Source organism: Mus pahari, chromosome 22, assembly GCF_900095145.1.
Source record: "Mus pahari chromosome 22, PAHARI_EIJ_v1.1, whole genome shotgun sequence".
Classification (NCBI taxonomy): domain Eukaryota; kingdom Metazoa; phylum Chordata; class Mammalia; order Rodentia; family Muridae; genus Mus; species Mus pahari.
In genome coordinates, this window is record NC_034611.1 from 43691813 (window position 1) to 43706685 (window position 14873).

A 14873-nucleotide genomic window follows, 5' to 3' on the forward strand; every position below is an offset into this window, starting at 1 on the left:
CTTCAGATTCATTAGGTCTTACTTCAAAAGCCTGTACTTAACAGAATTGGAAAATCAAAATAAAATGAATGTTTTTCTAGATAGATATCACTTACTGAAGTTAAATCAAGATAAAGTAAACTATCCAAATGGTCCTATAACCCCTAAGAAAATATAAGCAGGCACTAAAAGTCTCCCAACAACAATAATAATAATAGTAAAGCCCACGGCCAAATGGTTTTAGTTGATAATTCTACCAGATGTTCAAAGAAGAGCTAAGACCAATACTGCTCAAACTATTGCACAAAATAGAAACAGGATGAACACTGTCAAATGTATAAGGCTATAATTGCCCTGAGACCTAAAGCACACAAAGACTCAACAACAACAACAAAATATTCAAATCAATTTCCCTTATGACAGTGGATGCAACATTACTCAAATACGCATAAACTGAATCCAAGAACGCATCAAAGATATCAACCATGATCAAGTATGCATCATTCTAGGGATACAGCAGTGGTTCCATATAAAATTTCATCAATATAATACACCATATAAACAAACTGAAAGAAAATAAAAGACCTGATCATCTTACAAGGTAATGAAAAACATCTTTGACAAAAACCAAAACAATAGGATGTTAAAAGTCTGAGATAGATCAGGAATGCAAGGTACATAATTAAACATGAAGGTAATATACACTAAGCCAATAGCCAACATCAAATTAAATGGAGGAAAACTTAGAGCAATGAAACTTAAATCAGGAACAAGATAAGTCTGTCCAATCTCTCCATATCTATTGACTATTGTACTTGAAATTCTAGATAAAACAAGACAACTAAAGGATATCAAAGGGCCACAAATTGGAAAGGAAGAAGTCAAGTATTGTTGTTCGCAGATGATGTAATAGCATACATAATGGACCCCAAAAATTCTACCAAAAACTTACAGCTAATAAACACTTTCAACAAAGTGGCCGGATAAAAGATTAACTCAAAAACATCAGTAACCATCTTTTATACAAACAATAAATAGATTGATAAAGAAGTTGAAGTGACAGCACCCTTCACCATTAATAATATAAAATACTTCAGTGTAACTGTAACCAAGCAAGTAAAAGACCTGTGTGACAAGAACTTTAAGTTTCTAAAAAACTGCATTGAAGAAGATATCAGAACATGTAAAAATTTTCCTTGCTCATGATTCAGAGAGATTAACATAGTGAGAATGCCCATCTTATTAAAAGCAATCTAAATATTCAATGCAATCTCCATCAAAATTCCACAATTTTTATGAACCTTGAAAGAACAATTCTCAACTACATATGAATAAATAAAAAACCTAGGATAACCAAAACAATCCTGTACAGTAAGAGAACTTTCTGAGGAATTATTATCTCTGACTTCAAGGTGTACTGTGGAACAATAGTAATACAAGCTGCACAGTGTTGGTATAGAATCGAACAGGTTATTAAATGGAATCAAACTAAAGCCCAAGAAATAAACCTGTACATCGACAGAAACTTGAATTTTTGACAAGGAAGCCAAACCCATAAAATGGAAAATGAATAGCATCTTCAACAAATGGTGCTGGTGCAACTGGATGTCTGCACATGGAAGTATACTAACAGAAACATACTTTCACCCTGCTAAGAATTCAAGTCCAAGTGGATTAAAGAACCCAAATTTCAAACATACACACTAAATCTAATAGAAGAGAAAGTGCGAAATAATCTTAAACACATTGGTACAGAAGACAACTTCCTGAACAGAACATCCCTAGCTCAGGCATTTAGATCAGCAATTAATAAACTGGACCTCATGAAACTGATATGCTTCTGTAAAGCAAAGGACACCAATCAGTAGGACAAAGCAGCAGCATACAGAATGGGAAAAAAATCTTCACCATCTCTATATATGACAGAGGGATAGTATCTAAAATGTATAAAGAACACGAGAAGTTAGACATCATCAATAAGAATACCCTAGTTAAAAAATTAGGTACAGTACTGAACAGAGTATTCTCAACAACAACAAAAAATCTCTAATGCCTAAGAATCACATAAAAATATTCAGCATCACCTAGTCATCGAGGAAACGCAAATAAAAACAACTCTGAAATTTGATCTTACATCCATCAGAATGGCTGAGTTAAGATAAAAAACTTACGGGATAGCACATACTGGCAAGGATGTGGAGCAATGGGGACAATCCTTCATTGGTGGTGGGAGTGCAAACTTGTACAACTACTCTTGAAACCAATTTAAGGGTTTTTAAGAAAAATTGGACTAGTTCTACCTCAAGACCATACCACTCCTGGGAATATACCCAAAATATGTTCCACCATACTACAAGGACACTTAATTACCTGTGTTCATAGAAGCTTTATTTACAACATCCAGAAACTAGAAACAACCCATAGATCCCTCAACTGAAGAATATGGAATAAAATACACATGAAAGAAGTGGCAGAGACAAAGTTTCAAGCTAAGATGAAAGGATGGACCATCCAGAGACTGCCCCACCCGGGGCTCCATCCCATAATCAGTCACCAAATGCAGACATTATTGCATATGCCAGCAAGATCTTGCTGAAAGGACACTGATATAGCTATCTCTGTGAGGCTATGCCAATGCCTGGCAAATATAGAAGTGGATGCCCACAGTCATTTATAGATAGATAGAACACGGAGACCCCAATGGGGGAGCTAGAGAAATTACCCAAGGAACTGAAGGGGTCTACAACCCTATAGGTGAAACAACATTATAAACTAATCAGTACCCCCAGAGCTCATGTCTCTAGATGCATATATAGCAGAAGATGGCCTAGTCAGACATCGTTGGGAAGAGAGGCCCCTTGGTCTTGCAAACTTTTTATGCCCCATACAGGTGAACGTCAGGGCCAAGAAGTGGGAGTGGGTGGGCAGGGGAGCAGGATGGGGAAAGGGTATAGGGGACATGCGGGATAGCATTTGAAATGTAAATGAAGAAAATATCTAATAAAATTTGTTAAAAAATAGAAAATGAAAAAAGGGAAAAAAAAGAAAGACAGAATTCCTGTATGATTTCATTCTATCAATTTTCTTTATTTTTAGACACTATAAATCACATCATTCTACATAACATATTTCACTACTCATAAATCAAATTAACTTAAAATATAAAGTTTTGATGTATATGTGTGTATATTTATGTGTATGTGTATGTGAATGTGTCTATATATGAGTGTGTGGATGTTAGATTGTGTGTGTTTGTGTATATTTGTTGGTATATATGGATATATATAGATATAGATATAGATATATGTATATATGTGTGTGTGTGTGTTTGTGTATGTGTGTGTGTGTGTGTGTGTGTGTGTGTGTGTGTTTGTGCGTATGTTTTTATGTGCAGATATTGAACGAAATGTCTAAGTCCACATATGGTAGCTAAATGCTTTCACTGAGCTATGCTCCCAGTCTTTCATATAATTATGTGCTAAGACATTTTTTAAAAAAACTAAAATTCAAGAGAAATTCAAGAGAAAATCATCTAGTTCTGTCACGTGTTTAAAAGGCAATTTCTATATGTCAAGTTTGAAAGACACATTACGTGTCTCATCAAATATGAAAATATAATAAGTTATGTGTCTTTTATCAAATGTAAAAAATAAGTTCGTATAAACTTTTTATGTGCTGGTAATATAAATATTCTTTGCAGAAATGTTTTCTTAGTTCTTTTTTTTTTGACAGTCTCTTTTTGAACTTCTGTAATGTAGTAGAGTTTATAAACTGCATTCATTGTAAAATATTTGGTTTCTAGAAGAAACCTGAAAATTTTCTAAGGTTTGAAAGAAAACAAAGCTATTAACGTATTCAAGGCTGAGACATAGGCTAATTTTACCAAAATATCTTATGATAAGAAAATTTAAATTAAACATATTTGTTCAGACCCTCAGATATTGAATCATTAGGCTGTCAGAATAGTAGCACTTTTTTTTTACTATTCTTCAAATATAGAACTATTTCGCCTCTCTCAAAAAAGTAAAGGTTATTTGACTTATTTCTGACCTTATGAATCAGCTGAATAATAGTTTTTTATTGTACAATTTATTCTTAAGAATAAATTTGACTAAATGTAATGATATAATGAGTTATTTCCCACTTCATTCAAAAGTAGTGCAAAGCTCAAGTGGTTCATGTGATTGGAAAAAGAAAAACTTCAGCAAATTTAATTAGAGTCATTCATTTTTTTCATTTTTCTTTTAACACAAGTATTTGTCTTATTAAAAAGCTTAATAGGAATATAAATGTCAATAAGGAAATGAAACCATGGCTGAGCAGATGATGGAGAAATTTATCTTCAAGCTGGAAAAAAATGAGCTCTGGGTCAACATTTAATGATTTCTGAGTATTCCTGGGACAACTGGTTCAAATTATATTACCAATGTAGGCAAGTAGTTTTAGACTTGGTAATAGAAAATTATTTTTTAAAAAATGGAAATTAAAGACAAACACCTTGAATTCTTGATTCCTTTGGTTTAATATAAAATCGTGGAAAGGAAAATTATAAATGAGGAAAGGGTTAAAGAAGAAATGAGAGGGAAAGCTAGAATAGGAGGTGTGTGTGTGTGTGTGTGTGTGTGTGTGTATGTGTAGAAAATATTAATGGCCTTTGAAAATGCATATGAAAACATACTAGAGTGAATACAACCTAACTTATACACATATACATAAACAAAAGATGTTTCAGTGGAATTAATATATAATGGGGAGGAGTGTTAGTGATTCTTCTATACACCCTAGGCTTCTCAATAAAAGCTTATTACCTGTCATGTGTTACCTCTTTTCAAGTCTTTGGTCATTGGAAGTCACTTAGACTTCCCTAGTGATTAATAATTACTGACTGCGATTAATCTTAGTTTTCTATCACAACTCGTTAGCCAGGCCCTACTTTTGAAGACACTACACACTTAAGTAAAAGAACATAAAGAGATCCAAAAGGTACTGGCCTGGAAGATTCAGCCCCACCAACTAGGTTTTCAAATCCTGGAAGTTGCTATCTGTGCTACTAGAGAAGAAAAGTAATCAGAAATCATATCCACCTGGAGAACGAACAAGCTAGAATAATGACTTTCTTGGCAGTATATGCTCACCATACAACAGTAGCATGAATGTGATTGGAGTCACCAACCCTTTTGTGATTGGTTTCATCCACCAATGTATGGAAATCCACTGTACATGATCTATTAGGTAATTTAAGGCTTCAAGACTGTTCCTCCCTAGAAGAGCTAAACCTGCCCCTTTAATCTAGGTGCATATAAAAAGCCCTCATTCCTTTTTTATCTCTTCGTAATAATCTTTCTTTCTTTTTCATCATTATGCAGCAACTCTGTCTTTCTGTTCAAGTTATATAATAAACATGCTGACCTACATTGCTGAGGATTCTTCAGCTGAAGAGTATAGACTACAAGATCCTACCTTTTTCTCTGGGTGTTCATCTGTGTTTTACTTTATTCCCTCACTATTCAAGCAAGAGAATTTTAATTTAATAAGAACTATAGTACCTAAATGTAGAATCAATTAATAATTAATACATCCTGGAGCAGGGTTGGTACCCACTCTAATGGTTTATGTTCATGAATAAAACATACACACACACACACACACACACACACACACACACACACTTTTTTTTTTTTTGAGACAGGGTTTCCATGTGTAGCCCTGGCTGTCCTGGAACTCACGCTGTAGACCAGGCTGGCCTCAAACTCAGAAATCCACCTGCCTCTGCCTCCTGAGTGCTTGGATTAAAGGTGTGTACCACCACCGCCCGGCCACACACAATTTTTATATTTTAATATGCCTTAATCAGCACAATAGCTGGGTAACTGCCTAGGCTCTCTGGTGGTAGAATCTACTTTCTTCCAATAATTCTGATTTAGAACTTATTAATTTCAATTCCCTCTTGGCAGATCTGGATCCATTTATGCAGCCCTCCGAGCTACGCTTTTTGACCAGAACCCAGAGTACTCTCCTTGCTTCTCTACATCATGGTGTCCTCTATGTATCTCCTCTCTCCACATTCACCTAATGCAAGATGGGTGTTCATTCTTCTTCTGCAGCTTCTCTTCCTGGTTCCAAGCGCGGGTATCATAAAAGCCCACTTCTGTCTATCCACTCCAGCTTTTAGCTGCTGACATCTTTATTTACCAATCAGAACCAGCTGGGGGCAGGTTCCCAGAAGCTACTCACAGACCATATCATGCAAACAGATTTTGGAGGGGTACATAATTAACATTCATAAAGCAAGCTGCTACCCCTAAATATCAAACAAACGAACAAAACAAACAAACAAACAAGCAAACTGAAAACTTCTACCTTTTCTCTTTCTAACTTAATATGACACTAAATAACAGATCCATAGTGAACTGTGGAATATAATTGTTAACAAAAATATTAATTCAAATCCATTTTAGTTGATCCTAAAATGAACAAAAACAAGGATAGAAAAAATTTCATGGATGTTAGGTTTTTTTTTTTTTTTTTTAATGTGAAAGGGACTAGAGTAGTAGCTGAGGAGTGAAGAAAGTCAACTGTTCTTTCACAGAATTCAGCTTTGGTTACCAGTACCCATATCAGGCATCTGGCAATCATCTATATCTACAGTTCTCAGGAATCAAATATCTTTTATCTTTCTTGTAACCACACACACATGATTTTCCCAAACTTATTCAGGTACACACATGAATAATCATAATAAATAGACTTCTAAAGAAAGTGATAAAAGAAAATAGTAGAAGTAGTGAACGATACTTCAAGACTAGATTTTTAAAAGGTCAGTAGACATTTTGCCAAATTTATCACAGAATGAAAAGAAAAGAGAGAGGAATGAAAGAAGGAGAGAAATGAAAATTGATTTATGGTGGAAGAGAAAGATGTCAGAAGAGAAGGGTGAAAATAAAACATCTATTTCCAAGTCCCAAGAATCTGTGAAAATAAATAAATAAATAAAATTCCAAGCCCCAAGAATACATCAACCATAATTCAACATAAGGAGTAAGATTTTAGTCATGTGCGTTAAGAGATTTTCTCAGAGGAATGAATGTATGTCATTAGACTTCCTGAGCAAAACTGTCTGCAAGTGTAAGGCAGGTCATCCACAAGCATCTGGGCAAAATGCCAAAGCTTGTTTCTCATAATATGGACACTTCTCTCAGCGTTGCTGTAAATATAGCCATAGACAGAACATGTATTGTCAGAGTTTTTGAATAGGTCAGGTTATCTGAAATTATCATGGATGTCCTGAATGGTCAAGTGCAAAGGACTTAAAAACAAAGATGAATCTCCCATAGAAAATGGAGTTTCTGCCTCATCAGGAACGTCTAGGCTGCTCTTCTTGGTTACCGCACTATGGATTTCAGCTATATTGGCCATCTACCACCATTGTAAATGTCAAACTTATTGTGGTAACTTCATTAACATTCATTTTCTACTGGTTCTGTTTCTCTGGTTGAACCCTGATAAGTATCATTCTTTATGACATATTTGTTTTTAGAAACTAAGAGGGAAAAGGAAAAGAAATATTAATGTTTAATAAATAATATATGAATCCAGAAGGCATAAAGTGTGAAGCTTGACCAGCAGGGAGCACTATGAACAAGAGCTTCTGGAACCTGTGTCTGCAAACACTGGAGAAAAATGTGGAAAGATGGGAAGCTGCAGGTACATATCTTGAGTTATTTCTAGAACCAGAGACCAGCCATTCCTTGTGTACCTCTGTGTTGGAACACACATCTTGTGATTAATAAGCAAAAATCTTTTTGGTATCAATTAATTTAGCAGACCAGTATTTTCCCACAATTCAAATGCTAAAAATTTCATCAGATAGCATAGTGGGCCTATGTAAAGTATTCCCCATTACACTGTAACTGACTCTGTGCTATACGTGCTAATGATTCTAATTTATTATTTCTTTTATCTAAATTATTATTTTCTTTGTTTTGTAAAACAGCAAAAAATGTCATAAAGCTGCTTTCATATTAAAGCACAGAATGTAGTACCCTCTTAATCTTTGTTCCTGCCCATTATCACACAAAATGGTCTTGGAATAAATTCTTATTCTTTAAAGCAAATGATCCCAGAATAAGTGTCTTTTGTGGGAAAATAATTATGATATAAAAACAGATATCGGGTGTTATTAAATTCTTTTAAAAAAATGGTTTTTCTTAATATAAACAATACAACATAAAATACTAAGGTTCAGTATAACTATTGTTTTGTTTTAAACAGAGAAAAATAAGAATTATGTTAGTGAGCACATAGTGATTATCTCTAATAACATTTAGTTCATCAAAAACATTTTATTCTGTGACTTGATGTTCTGGAGAATCTATTCAGGCAGAGGATATATGTGCAGAATTGGAGTAAGTAAAATTCCAGTACCCAGAGAATTTGTTGTTTGCACTGTACTAGAGTCTAACACGCTTACACTCAGCTTTACATTCTTAAACTGCCTTTATTTAATGACTAAAATCAAATGAACCAAAATATTAGGTTGACAGACATAATTTCCTATTTAAAATCTACCACTAATACAAAGGGAAACTAAAAGGAAACACCATTTACTTTGCTCTCATAGTGTATAGCAACTATTAATTACTAGGATGCATATTTCAAATGTCACATTACCATAGAAAATCTGATTGAATAGACAGATTAAGTATGTTCTGAACTTAAGAGCAACAGAAACTGATTCAGATCAACTTGGCAAACCACACACGCGTAATAAAAGTTGAAGTCACACAGATAAGAACGCTGAAAATATGAGCTGAGGGGCAGATTTCTATCTGCAAAGCACTGGAAGTATAAAGAGATGTTTTGAAAGTTCTGTCTGTCTACATGTCAAAGTCTCTGTGAATGATTCTTGAATTTAGACATTGCTCTTGAATGAGAGTTAAACTTGAGGGTAGAACATGTAATTGACCGAGATTACTCAAATTTCTTTCCTTTGACTTCTGAGACTTAGGAAATAAGACTTAGGAAAACCTTCCTAAGAGTTTTGCATTCAAGCATAAATTAATTGATTTTTTCCCATCTGTTAAAACAACACATGAGAAGGAGAAATAAATAATTTCTTCAATAATAGAGGAAATAACCTGAGTATAGTGTTTAGAGCTAGGCTGACATGCAAACCAGCAAATGGAATAAACACAAAGAGTATAAACCAACTGACAGAACATTTACACAGGGTACAAACCAATGAACTGATATGGTATACACATAGGAAAAATAATAATAATAAAAAAAATGACCAAACAACAGAGCATATACAGTGGGTACAAACTATAAGGCAATTGTAATCATGGAGGTGTACCTTTCTGCTTTTTCTGAATTTGGCTGGCTGATTCAAATCAGGTAATCTGGCTCGAAATCCTCTCCACGTGAACTGATTCAAACTGGATTCTCTTGGCTTCTGACAGAATGTTCTTCTTCCCCTTAAACTCATTCTGTCAATTGGTTCTAACTTTCTGGTTCCTTCTTATTCTCTGGCTAGATTTCCCTTTATTTGTTCTTCTTTTCCTGTCTGTTCTTGTGAGAGTTGGGTATATCTCATTTCTGATACACTCATGCCAAATGTTTCTTTCTTTCTTATTTATTTATTTATTTATTTATTTATTTATTTATTTATTTATTTATTTGTTTAATTGGATATCTTCTATATTTATATTTCAAATGTTATCCCCTTTACCAATTTCCACCCCCAGGAACACCCTATCCCATTAGCCCTATTCCTGCTTATATTAGGGTATACTCCCACACACCTACCCACTCCCATTGGTGCCCAATAAGATCATTCTCTGCTACATATGCAGCTGGAGCCATGGGTTCCTCCATGTGAACTCCTTGGTTGGTGGTTTAAACCCTAAGAACTCTGATTGGTTGTTGTTGTTGTTCATCCAATGGGGTTGCAAACTCCTTCAGCTCCTTCAATCCTTTCTCTAACTCCTCCATTGGGGACCCTGTACTCAGTCTAATGGTTGGCTGTGAGGATCCACCTCTGTATTTGTTAGGCTCTGGCAGATACTCTCAGGACACAGGTATATCAGGGTCCTGTTATCAAGCACTTTTTGGTATCCACAATAGTGTCTGGGTTTGGTATCTCTATATGGGATGGATCCCCACGTGGGACAGACAGTCTCTGCATGGCTTTTCCTTCAGTCTCTGCTCCACATGTTGTCTCCATATTTCCAACCTTGAGTATTTTGTTTCTCCTTCTAAGAAAGAGTGAAGGTTCCACACTGGTATTCCATCCTCTTGAGCTCTATGTGTTCTGTAAAGCATATCTTGAGAATTTGGAGCTTTTTGGCTAATATTCACTTACTAGTGAGTGCATACCATGTGTTCTTTTGTGATTGGGATACCTCACTCAGGAAGATGTTTTCTAGTTCAATCCATTTGCCTAAGTATTTCATGAAGTCATTGTTTTTAATAGTTGAGTAGTACTCCATTGTATAAATGTACCACATTTTCTGTATCCATACCTCTGTTGAAGGACATCTGGCTTCTTTCCAGCTTCTGGATATTACAAATAAGGCTGCTATGAACATAGTAGAGCATGTGTCCTTGTTATATGTTGGAGCATCTTTTTGGTATGTTCCCAGGAGGGGTAAACCTGGGTCCTATGGTAGTACTATGTCCAATTTTCTGAGGAACCTCCAGACTGAATTTCAGAGTGGTTGTACCAGCTTGCAATCCCACAAACAATGGAGGAGTTTTGAGTCATCATTTTGTCTGTCCCTCAAGTAGATGTCACTTTCAAACATTATTGCTTCCTTCTTTTTTTATTAGATATTTTCTTTATTTACATTTCAAATGCTATCCTGAAAGTTCCCTATACCATCCCCGCCCCTGCTCCCCTACCCACCGACTCCCACTTCTTGGCCCTGGCATTCCTCTGTACTGGGGCATATATAGTTTGCAAGACCAAGGGACCTCTCTTCCCAATGATGGCCGATTAGGCCATCTTCTGCTACATATGCAGCTACAGACACGAGCTCTGGCGGTACTGGTTAGTTCATATTGTTGTTTCACCTATAGGGTTGCAGACCCCTCCAGCACTTTGGGTACTTTCTCTAGCTCCTCCATTGGGGACCCTGTGTTCCATCCAATAGCTGACTGTGAGCCTCTGATTCTGTGTTTGCCAGGCACTGGCATAGCCTCACAAGATGCTGCTATATCAGGGTCCCTTCAGCAAAATCTTGCTGGCATGTGCAATAGTGTCTGGGTTTGGTGGCTGATGATGGGATGGATCCCTCGGTTGGGTAGTCTCTGGATAGTCCATCTTTTCATCTTAGCTCCAAACTTTGTCTCTATAACTCCTTCTATGGGTATTTTGTACCCTATCCTAAGGAGGAATGAAGTATCCACACTTTGGTTTTCCTACTGTTTCCTTCTACAAACTAACTTTACCTTCATTGTTTGGGATGAAATGTGTAGACTGAGGGTGTGTATATATTTCAGCCAGATCTTACTGTAATCCAGGTCTTGTCTGCATTCTGGCCAGAACATATGCACCTAGAAGGTCTTTGTATGTGATCCCTTGCCAGAGTTGCCGTGTTCCTGGATGAAAATTACTCTACAGAAAACCAACCAAACAACAGAGCATACATATAGGGTACAAACCAGTTGATGGAGAACAGTGTGTTGGGTACAAGCCTTAGCAGGTAAAACTTACACACAAAGTAAATTTATAGCTGATTGGATTTTGCTACTTGACCCCTAGCATCAGAATTGGTTTTCTTTCATTAATTTGTGAATAATTTTTACAAAAGTCATAGATTGAGAATAATATTTTTCCAGAATAAATCATGTGAAAGAAAAAAATTTCAAACGTATCACTTTAGCTTAGATATCAAAAGCATTTTTCAAATATTCTCATGAGAAAGTAAGCTGAATCATCTTTTTATAGCATAATCTTATTGTTTATGTAATTTTACTTTAAGACACTTTAATTTGACCACTTGTAAAAGGAGTCAGATTAATGGGAAGCAAGTACCTTTGGGATAAATATATACTACCATGCCATTGCAAGGAGAGATAAAATGAGTGTTAAATAGAGAAGGTAGAAGACATACCTTTTTAAAAGCATTGTTGGGTGAGGACTCTTCAGTTAATTTTCAATACAAGTCTTTACCTGATAACCAAGAATGATTGTATAATTCTTGAATTCGTGCAAACTTACTAAAAGACTCATCATGATTGCCTAAAATAAAATGACCTTAAGAAAAAGCAAAATCTTCAAACACAATTCATTAATCATAAAAGATAGAGACATCTATTGTTTGATCAAATGTCAAACATTTAATTTAAGTCTATATCTTAACAATAGTCAATACAAGTCTGTCATTTTACAACTTAAAAGTCAAGTAAAAGAAAAAAAATCCCTCATATACTCCAAATGAATATTTACGTAGTATTTAACATCTTAGTTCATAATATATAAACTCATTAATTATTTTGAATTTAGTAATCAAGCTAATCTGTTAATAATATGAAAAGTATCATCACAAATACAGAGGTCAATATTAATGAATTATTAAAATGTGTTCTAAGTACTAAAATTATTTCAGCAATATACTCACAGAGAGTCAAAAAAGTACATATTCCTAGTTGATCATTACAGTGTTCATTGAATGTAGTATAAAATATGCATGTATTATTTTGAATAGGTATAGAAGTAAAGTCAACCATAGTTTTCACTATTTCATCTTTAAAATTAAATTCCAAGTTGACTTATCTTCTTGCTACTTATGGCTTAAATTCAATAAAATCTGTAAAATTAGTACATTCATCTTCTATAATGGTGAATTATTCTAAGCTAGTTTCAAAAGTTCTTAGTTTCACCTTGGACTCAAAGAAATGACTGAGGCAGTATGGGACGTGTCTGAATTGACACTAATCTCCTCTTTCGATTTCATGACTTTGCTCATGGGTATCCATTCCCTACTCTGCAGTAAATTTTCTGCTTTGCCCTAAGATTGCCACAAATAGCAGCAATCTAAAAGGATTCATGTACTTACCACTATCAGGAAAAGGATTAATATGAGTGCAAGTACCATGTCACCAGCCCAATTTCAAATGAATTGTACACTATAAAGATATCTTTTCTCTCTGAAGATGTGTCTAATATGATGGGAAAAATGTAAGAAGAGATGAAAAAGTCAGGTTTTTTTTCCACTTACATATTAAATGTTGTGAATTATCAGTCTATGATCATTTGTCTTCAAATAGGAGCTGTCATCAGTGCCTGACGTGAATATCAAGAATTTTCTCACTATGTGAATTAATTCCCAACTTTTCTAAAAACAACTGTAAATAATCAGTCTTCTAGCCACATATTTTATGTTTTTAAATACTAAAATAATTCCCTATTAATGTTTTTCAATAGTAAATATCATTAAGTTCCTCATATGAATACACAGAATTAAGGTGTTGTAAAATTAATTTTGACATATTTCTTTATTTAATCACATTTGATTTAATGAATACAGTATTGCTTATATGTAAAGTCATGTATACCTTTGTGAAGAGTATAACTCTTAAAAACTGAATGATGTATGATAATTAATAAACACAGTTAATGATTAGCTGGCAGACAATAGACATGAAGAGTGATAACTGACTGATTATGAGATAATAGCAAAAATGTAAAAGCAGAGGGTGAGAAAAAAAGAGGGAAAATAAGGAGGAGCCCTGAATAAGATGGTCATGATATGTTTAGCCTATCTGAATGCAGGAAGCTAGTCTACATCGCAAAGCTTCTAGAACAGGGCTTGTCCATGTTCAGGCAGTACTTTCTGGTGTTCATTCACACGTCATAGAGGAACTTCCTAATATAGTTGCCAGGAAATTATCAATTTTATGCTAATTGAAAGACTTCCTGGCCTCAGAGTAACCCTTGCAAACAAAATATATTCCATTAACAGCTTCAGTTATTTATATAAGACAAATTGGGATTTTTTTTTTCTTTCACTGTACTGACATCTTTAAAAACAAAATCTTTGACTTGTTTGGTTTGACTAACCACTGGTAAGTTTATGCGAAATGGTTAACTCAATTCTATAATTATACAAGGCTAATGGACTTCTTGGACTAAGTCATTAGATAATTATATTGGTTAATGTGCTTTCTGTTGCTAGCAATGAAAGCTAAATGTTCACTCAAAACCAGAAACCTTAATTGAAAGACATTGAAAGAGTTTATGTTATTAAAAGAACCATTGAAAAAGTAGGACTTAAAAAATGATTCTGCTGGAACAAGTTGAAGAAAATCATGGAAGGTTTATTCTTTAGGCTAGACAAAGGGTAAGTATTTATTTTTTTATCCACAAAGAGCCACCAACTAAATATTTTAGACTCTGTAGGCCATTTATCATCAATGGCTCTTCATAATTTTTCAATATTGCTCTCAGTTCAGGAATACAAAATAATTGCAATAAGGAACATGGAGTATGCTACTATATGCAGGTTTGAATACAAAAGAAATTCATGTGCCAGTAAATATCAATTAGATTTGTCATTTTTTAAAAGGTTACTACTTTTGGAACAATAAATATATAGACTTGATTTAGCTTGAATTTTTCTGCTTCTAGATTAGGTACTTTGGATCCTGCAGAAAGGATTAAATAATATAATGCTAGCCCTTGGAAACTTACCCTGTATATCAGATTCAATTATCAGACAGTTAAACAGGAGGGATTTTGTTTTGGTTTGTTTTTTGTTTTTGTTTTAAGTCAACTCTTACACTAAACCTACTGTGAAAGCATTATATCTATTAAAAAGTACTGGGTTTACATGTATATATAAATATATGCATTTTCAAGTAAGAGTGTTGTTAATCATTGAACGTATAGT